Genomic DNA, 7427 nt, shown 5'->3' with positions numbered 1-7427 from the left:
TTTCACAGAAAGGAAAGAATGAAAAAGAGTACAACTTTCTTTTTTCTTTTTTAAGACTCAGTTCATTTCTGAATTCTTCCAAAAAAAAAAAAAAAAAAACAAAACCCATCCTGGAAAAACATTTTCTGACACTGAAATTAGCCAAGACCAGAGAGACACTGTTTGGAAGTATTTAGCTGTAAATTCACATGCTCTTGGCTTCTAGCTTGCTTTATCTACTGCGTGTTCAGCAGATAACCTTTGGCTTGTTCTGGTTTTGTTTACAATGTGAAGTCCAAAGTGACATCACTAGGAGGATATCAGACAACTGCAAGAGCAAAATCCTGCACATTGGGCAAAACTGGAGACTTCTGTGCCCCGTTCATCCTGTGGTGGCATGAAGCATCATTAAAAATAACGTTTTATTTAATTGTGGCTCCTGTGTCAGTCCCAGAGCAGTATCAAGTGTCTGAGCCTTTCGCTGGGAGCTGCGGTGCTGGGGTTTCGCTCTGGGTCCCAGGGCAGGAGGGTGCCGTGGGCTGCCGGCCGCGTGCCACCACTCCGAGCGAGGACGTCGGGGACCAGGAGGTGAGGCTGCTGCGGCCCCCAGCCCCTGTGAGGGTTCCTCCCGCAGCCCCAAACTGCCCCCAGAAAGCTGCTGCTGTCACAGGTGGGCTTTGGCTCTGGGCACAGCGAGTCCCTTCTGCTGAACCCTTCAGCCACCCTCCCTCCTGCTGCCTTGACCTTGGGATGTGCAGCCAGTGTCTCACCAGGAGAGTCACCGGGTTTGTGATGCTGCTTTTTACGCAATGGAAAAATGCCTCTTGGGGACAGTGAACAGAGCAGTGCTTCAGTCAGCTCAGGAAACCTTGTTCTGCGGTCTCAGTCTATGAGGACAATTTTTTTTTGAGGGTGGAGTGGGAAGGTCTGAGTATTGGAAGGTTCTTTTTAAACAAAAACTGAAGAGAATGTTCAGAAAACTTAAAGCAAGTTAAATGTATGGAGATGTCAGCTATAAGAGGAAGTTAAATGGCTGTGGAACAGAAAGGGGAAAGTCTGCAGTCTCCACAATTGCATGTGTGTGCACGTAAACCCTTACTGGCTTTCACTACTCAGCTCTGATTGCTCTGATATTCTTGAAGCTCACAAGATTCTCTCACTTGGTGGTAATAAAGCTACATTGGCTTATAAAGGGTCTCGTTGAGGACTGGTACTACCAACATCGTGTTCACAAGCAAAATTTTAATAATTATTTTCCAGCTGCATAAGCCCAAAGTTAATCAGCACTTCTGAAGGGGTGTAAGACTTCGAGAGCTTGTCTCGCAGGCCCACAGGAAGCTGGGAGAAGGGTGAGGCCAGTGCCTTTGCAGACACTGGTGTAAATTCCTCTGCCTTTCCGCGTAGCTGCTCCACCTGCATCTCTCTGCTCTGGACACTTGCAGGCAAACGTGTCTCACTGGCGGCGGAGGGGGAGAGGCAGCGTGTGCCCGCGGGAGTTAGAGCTGCCCTTCTGCACAGGCACTGGTTAGCCACGGGCAGGGACACTGAGCCCACCTCTGCCTGCGTGTGATTTCACAGCAGATAAGGTCCTGCCTGACTTTTGGCAGGAGAACTCTACTGCCAACACATCCGCATGGCACAAATTTTTATACAGAATATTTGGATTTTGTGACAGAAATGGTTCTCAAATTCATGTCATCTTTCCACCTCTTCACTGAAAAATGGTTAAAAATTTGCTTATTTCAAAACAAAGTGCTTGGAATTGAATGCAACTGTTTGCTCAACCCAAACCAGATCTTTTCTTACACGCTCACATATTGAAAACTATGGACAACTGCGGTAATCTGTGGTTTGACTGGTGTTTGTGCCAAGCTCTGGGAAGCTCAGGTTGCCTCCAAGGGAGGCAAGAGGGAATAGAGTCATTCCTGTGCAGGCTGCTCTGACCCGAGAGAGGCACTCTGCTTGTTCTCACCCATCTCTACTATAAAAAGAATAAGAAACATCTGGCAGAGAGGCCAAACAGATCAAATCTTTTAAATGCAGATGCTTTGGATAGTAGTGTAGAAGTACAGAGCTTGTTTTCTGTGTTGCTGAAACATATTACACTTTCCCTTATGCTGAGCCTCTGCTCCACCGGACACATTTATGGATGGTCTTTTGTTGGCTTTTCCGTTTTCCCACAGAAGTTTGGTTCAAGTCTTGTAAACCAAAGTAAGTGTGCCATACTGCTTCCTCTGCTCTTTCTGAAAACTTTCCCCTTGTGAATACATATAGAAAATATCTGCTTGGTCGTGTATGAGCTGGATTTAATTTCTAGGTCATAATAAGTAAGGATGAGGGACCAGATTCTGATCCAGTGATGACATAGGCAAACTCCCACTGGTTTCCAAGGATTCAGAATTGGCTGTAGAGGACTTTAATTTTTCAAATCCAAATGCCTCTGATAAACATTTGGCTCGCTCTCTGCCAACAGTTCATATATTTATGTGAGTGCTCTCTGTCTTGAGAGACTGAAAGTGTCTGGATAGATTTGAGGGCATAACTGAAATTAAATGTATCTGGCAAATGCCATCAACCCCGCACAGCTGGAGGAGCCCTATCAAGATCTCATCCCCTTATCTCAGGCAGCTCTGCTCCTCTTTCCTCCTGACTGAGAGGATGCAGACTGACTGTGCAGGCTCCCCACAGGAGCTTTCGGCAGGGCTTTCCCTGAGCCTGCAGTGCAGGGGCTCCCCACCACTTCACCTGGTGCTCGGGGTGCCACAGGTGAAACCAAAAGGGCACCAGATTTTTTTTTTCATGGCACTTAAATTTATGGTGGGTAGAAATGCTTGGAGATGAAACCATGTGTTAGTTCATATGGATAACTGATTTTTGAGGCAAGCGAAGCAGTACTTTAGTGTTACTGGCACATGTCTGTAGTAAGCAGTGTAAAAAATATTTGGAGCCAGTACCTGCCCTGAAGGTCTTGCAGTGCAAGTACTGAACTAGTGGTGTTTGTTTATCTTGATAGTGAGATAAACAGTGTGTGTGCAACAATTTTTAGTTTTATTCCTTGTATTAAAAAGGCTGTAAAATATGTCCTTCTGGCTCTAAGAATAACAGTAACCTCAGGAAAACTTCCCTTCAGCAGCTGGAGTATAGGAGTGATACAAGGTGGGAAAACAAAACCATCTACAAGATGTTTACACTTGTCAGGTGCTGAGAAGCCTGGTGTGTGTGGTTCCAGGGAAGCATTGTGTCTCCGTGTCTGTCACTCACCCTGCTAGATATAAATTTTGTGCTTCCGAAGTCATAGCATTGATTTTGCAGAGTATATCACAAAACTGATGTTGGTGTAGTGGTCCTAGAAATGAAACAAAGGGAGACCTGAGCAAGACAATGACTCCTTCAAGTGTTTGCTTCAGAAACTTCAGGCTAATCAAAAAAGATGAAGACCTTCATGCAAAAAAGTCTATAAAGTGGCTTTGCTATATTTCTAATAAATCACTGTAGGCAAGAGAGTTTTGTAGCAGGAAGGCTGAAGCAGCTTGATTTACTGGCTCAGTAAATAAGTTTCTGTGGACTGAGACCCCGGGTCTGTGGCTGGAAGCTTCAAAGGACACTGCTGTGGGGCAGGAGGGGGCTGGCGAGCTCCCCGCAGACCTGTTACGGCTGAGGAACGCAGCTGTAAATCACCCACGGGCCCTCACACGAGCCTTGCAGTCAGTCTGGGGAGGAATTTTTATTGAAGCATAAACGGGATTTTTAACAACTTTCAGGATCACTAGTATTTAAAATCATGTTACTGCTATTAGCAATAAAGTTGTAAAAGGTGAAATAAATTTTAATAGAGTGTAGAAATTTAGCATTCAAAAAGAATCTGGCTTCAAGTAAGACTTGAGTTCTGAGAATGGCACTCCTTTTCCTTAAAAATCCCTACTCTGCAGGACGGATCCACATGTGCCATGCAAATGTCATTGGCTTTGTCCCAGTTAAGCTCAGCCTTCCTACAGTTTGATTTTTGTTTTCTGTCCAGTGCATAAAGGTGGCTGACACATTTAACCAGCTCAGCAGAACTGCTGGATACGTGATACTTCACCTAAAAATTCCGTTCATTAGGTACGATCCGATTCAGCTTTCTGTCAAAACCTCACTGCCTTACACCTTGTTTTGCTCAAGTAGGAAAACGGGTCTGATCTGCAGAGTTGATGAGAATAGTTGGTAAGGAACCGTTTGAATGTGCAGCTACCAGAGTAGCGTCCTAAACCAGATATGCAAGTACAAAGATTTTTGCACTGAAAGTTTCACAAATCTGTTCCTTCAGATAACTGTGTTGGTAGCTCTGACCAGGGCTGCGGGATGCCTGTACAGAGGGAATGTTTTAGCTTCATTTCCTTTCTGAACTGGCTTGACAAGCGAACGTGGAAGTTTCCACTGTCTTTCTGGATGTACACGCTGTTCTTCATTATTTTTCTATTCACCAACATTACAAACTGTAGTTTTGTGTTAAAACAGAAATACTGCACAGAAGCAACAGTCAGCAGGGAATTGAGGAATGCTGAACAGAACATACTTAGAGCCGTTGCACTCAGAAGTTTGAGTCCTCTCTCTTAGGCTGCCTCCTCTCTGCTTTCCTAGGCATCTAACATTCTTCTGCGCTGGTTTTTCTGTAGTTTCCTGTTCTTCCCTGTAGTTCTGTGGTTGCTGCCACGTACACAGCAGTCAGCACTTGCATCTCGTACACAAGATCCGTTGCCTAAATCACATCAGGTTGTGATATGATTTTGAAACTGAAACAGACTGTAGACAGAGGTATTTGATATATGTTGAATTCAAAACACCTTGATTCACTGATCTCTGAAAGTCACTCAGGTGATCGTAGTGATGCTTTGGGGACAGAAACAGTACTCAGTGGTTGGTGTGTGTCAGAGTTACAGCAGCTGCTACAAGTTGGTGTCTGTCGGTATTCAACTGCTCTAATCAAACTTCAGAGGGCAGCTAAGGCATGTTGTTGGATAAGAGAGAAATTATATCCAAGAAAATCATAGTTCTTTTGTGATACATGTCAAGATTTCATTTCCTGGCCAGTTTTGCAATCACTGGATAATTTGCCTGTATGAACCACAGTCTTTAGTGCTTTAAAATTTTCACTCTGCTGGTGGGTGTTTGTGTGCACCAGGATCAATCCACCTCTGCTGTCTTTCAAAATAATTGCTAGTGTCCTGTATAAAGCAACCATCTAGATAAATACAGGGGAAAATACATTGAAAGTGCATTCAGAACAAAAGAGTCTTTTAACAAACCATGAAAACTACACGTCAGCTTGAGGAAAGCCACGCTTTGTGCCAAACTGAGCAGCAGGAGAGTGGAGGGAGGAAATGGGCTTCTCTGCTTTCTTTCCGAGCTCATAGGGTTTGGATCAGTATGCTGCTTTTCCTTGGTGCTTGAGTGATTTTTGGCCGTGTGGATGAATTTTGATAACTTGCTGCTTTCTGTGCGTAGGCCCCCAGTCAGCACAACTTGTGGTATCTGTCTTAAACTTTGCTGGAATTGGACGTACACTGTGTAGCTGTAGCCTGGAAGTGAAGCTCCTCTACAGTTTCTTCCTTTCACAGATGGTTTATAGTTGATGCCTACATGTTAAGACTGAGCTGAGGCTCAGTTAGGCAGGCCATGTGCTGTGGGATGTGTCTGCCCGAGGCAGCTGTACACCGTGCTGGGGCTCCTGAGCGTCTGCTCGCTGAGCTCATCCTGCTGGCCAGCGGGCCGAGCCCGGGGCTGCCGCCGGCCGCGTGGGCTACAGATAGCTGCACGTGGGGAACTTCAAGCGTGGCAGAGAAATAGGGTGTCATCTGTTACAGACTAGAAACAGGGACTGAAGTAGGAATGCTTTTGGATCAAGTTGTCTGACTGCTTCTGAAAATTTTTAGTTTGGCTAAAAGATCGTTTACTAGGTTCAAAAATAGCCATCTGAGAAAGGGCTGGAGAAAGAAAAATAGGTAATAAAATCTGGTTGTAACCTGCCCTGCAATGGCTGGGGAGGTCTCGGGGCAGCTGAAGCCACGTTGCCATGCGTGGGGAGCGCCTGCAGCCGTGACCGCCGGGATCGGGGACACCTGAACCTCCGCGGGACGGGGCCTCGTGTGTCGGCTGCTGTCTGACAGCCTCTCCAGACTGGGACTGTTTCATCCACAACCACGTGAATGGGACTTTCTTTTCTATCCATTACTGAAATCCTTCCCAACATTCTCATTTAAATGTGCTTTAATTATCTGATGAGGAACAACTGCTGAGTTGCCACAAAAATGCATGCAACCATTAAAACCAGTGTGTGAGGCTGCACGTGATGGGGCCCTGGTTTATGCACACTGTGGAGTGAGAGGCAACTGCTCCAGTTTATCCTGGTATATTAGCAAAGCTTTTTTTGAATGCTTAATTGCTGACTGTCTCCAGACTACACTTCATGGTCAGACACAACTGCCTTCTCTAGCTCCACTGTCACTAGACTTTATTCAACAGCTTGGTTGACATTCAGATTTTTCACATGCATCTGCCATTGTTCAGAGAGAATCACGTTTCTCTGATATTTGAGCACATCTGCCATTTCTGAAATAACTACCCTGGGTGTTTTTAAGGAAATAATACCTAAAGATAATGAGAAACCTGAGCACTCATGGGAACTGTCCCACTGAAATGGAGTTCAAAGTTCCTGGCACTTTGGCTCAATTTTATCAGGTAGGATTTTGTTGTTGTTGTTCAGAAGATGATGTGTCTTTTCTTGAAATATTTTGGTGTAAGGCTGTGTGCTGCAGCCCAAAGTTTGGTCACCTAGGAGAGTCCTTTCCCTTCTGTTTGTCTGTACTCCTGCTTGCTTCTGAGGGTTTTTGTCTGGTTGGGATATTTTTTAATCAGGGGGAGGGGTAGAAGTAATCCTTTTAAGTTGCAAGTGTCACGGTGCTCCATCAGAATTTAAAGAAGTTGACTTAGAGCGTCGTTTATGTAGTATATCTGGCCTCCTGTTTTGAGCATTGTACGCTTTTTCATGTATCAGCCCGTAGGATGCTAAACAGCACTAACAGAAAAATATTTGCTTTGGCTGTAAGTGTGGCTGGCATTTTCTCTTATAATTAATTGAGGTGGGGAAGCATTGGCATTTCGCCAGGTCTCTGCTGACTGCTCTCAGTGTAGAGCGCTTGGAGGAACTGCAAAGAATTCATAAAGGATGAAAAGTTTATAAGCAAGACCAGCCATCGGCAGCAACTGCTGTCCTCAAAGGGACAACCCTGGGAGAGAAGCTCCAGCTGCCAGCTGAAGACAGGAGGTCAGGGAGTTTTCAGAGGGAGGAACCTACCAGAAATCAGTCTGCCTGGAGACCAGAAACAAAGGTTTTGGCAATTAGATCCCAGTAATGGAGAGTTACAACACACATTAGAAGCCATTGACAGCTAGGGAGCAATTTTGTGTGA

Source organism: Athene noctua, chromosome 8 (assembly GCF_965140245.1).
Source record: "Athene noctua chromosome 8, bAthNoc1.hap1.1, whole genome shotgun sequence".
NCBI classification, from domain to species: domain Eukaryota; kingdom Metazoa; phylum Chordata; class Aves; order Strigiformes; family Strigidae; genus Athene; species Athene noctua.
This window is presented reverse-complemented; position numbering follows the sequence as displayed.